Consider the following 1,912-nt stretch of genomic DNA (forward strand, 5'->3'; position numbering starts at 1 on the left):
CCCGGTGCGTAATCTTTTAATTTAGTGTGTCAGTAGCTGTACATGCCTTGACACAGACCCTCTACCAAGTACAGGTGTGGTCAAAAGTGTAACATTTTGCACTCTTTTCCATTGTGTTTAACTTTTCCTCAATTTGAAGTGTGGTCTGCTGACAGCCTCCTTACGGAACAGAGAACAGTGTCTGTGGGTCAGAGGACTTAAAGACTGAGAGAAATGTCAAAATGTTCGATGCAATGAAAGTCAATACAGAATGTTACTCGACTTTTGTCCATGCTTGTACTTGTATAGCGTTTTGTTGCTTCCCTCATTCCGCATTCAATAACTGTTCCGCGTGCGTGCGTCAGCTGTGATGTGTTGCAGTTTTTCATCGCCATATTTCACGAGTTCCGCGCCCCTTCAGACCTTGTGAAGCAATAATTCAGGCCTGTGTGAATTCTGACACACGCGACACCTAATTTATTGTCAGAAGCAACATGAGCTTGTAGCAACACATCACCCTCCTCCTCCTCCTACTCCTCCTCCAGCTGCCTCTCTTCGCTCCTCCATTGGGTGACAGCAGGGAAGCCCGCCGCCACGTGATAGGCCAGCCTGGCCGAGGCTCCTCCCTGACTGGCGTGAGGCGCGGCCAACGGCTGGGAAAGACAAAGGGCTGATTGGAAGCGAGGCGGGTGGGGGGCGAGTGTGGGAAAGGCGCCCCGCCCCTCCCACCAACATCATGGCGGGTGGTGGCTGCTCAAGTCAAGGTCTACTGCTTCACGTATGTAATTCCTGACGCACGTGACCACAGTGAACACTGAACACCGCCGCTAAAGGAAGAAGGCCATGAGCATCCTGCGTGAAGGCAGCCTGGGACTAAAGGGAATTAACGGGGATGTAGAGGGGGGGGCGGAAAAAGCGACAAAAAAGGGAGAGTCTGCTGAGAGGCTATCGAGGCACCAGAAGGAAAGGTTACCCTATAGAAAACTATCAATCCCTACTTAAACTCACCCTCCAAATTGCCCCCTTCCCTGATTGGCGTTCTCTGTTAAGGCGTAGTACAAACACTCTCTCTCTTTCTCTCTCTCTCTCTCTCTCTCTCTCTCTCTCTCTCTCTCTCTCTCTCTCTCTCTCTCTCTCTCTCTCTCCCATGTCAAAGGGACCAATAAAGCTTCTCCAGAGAGTTACGTTATGTTTGAGAACGTTGACACAGACACAGACAACTGAGCACCTTGTGTTGGTGGTGGCGTAGCGAGCTCCCCTTAAATTTTAATTGTATACAGTAGTTTGACTAGGCAAGGTGCAAACACGGAGGCACAGTTTCGGAGAACAATAGGAGGGACGCCATCAGGTCCATAAGCCTTCCGAGGGTTTAGGCCTGCAAGGGCAAACATCATTGCGAAGAAATTTAATAGGTAGCATGAAGTAGTCAGAGGGTGGAGGAGAGGGAGGAACAAGCCCAGAATCGTCCAAGGGAGAGTTTTTAGCAAAGGTTTGAGCGAAGAGTTCAGTTTAAGAGATAGATGTGATAACAGTGGTGCCATCTGGTTGAAATAAAGGAGGGAAAGAAGAAGAAGCAAAGTTATTGGAGATATTTTTGGCCAGATGCCAGAAGTCACGAGGGGAGTTAGATCTTGAAAGGTTTTGACACTTTCTGTTGATGAAGGAGTTTTTGGCTAGTTGGAGAACAGACTTGGCATGTTTCCGGGCAGAAATATAAAGTGCATGAGATTCTGGTGATGGAAGGCTTAAGTACCTTTTGTGGGCCACCTCTCTATCATGTATAGCACGAGAACAAGCTGTGTTAAACCAAGTTTTGGAAGGTTTAGGTCGAGAAAAAGAGTGAGGAATGTACGCCTCCATGCCAGACACTATCACCTCTGTTATGCGCTCAGCACACAGAGATGGGTCTCTGACACGGAGGCAGTAGTCATTC

Source organism: Scylla paramamosain, unplaced genomic scaffold, assembly GCF_035594125.1.
Source record: "Scylla paramamosain isolate STU-SP2022 unplaced genomic scaffold, ASM3559412v1 Contig57, whole genome shotgun sequence".
Classification (NCBI taxonomy): domain Eukaryota; kingdom Metazoa; phylum Arthropoda; class Malacostraca; order Decapoda; family Portunidae; genus Scylla; species Scylla paramamosain.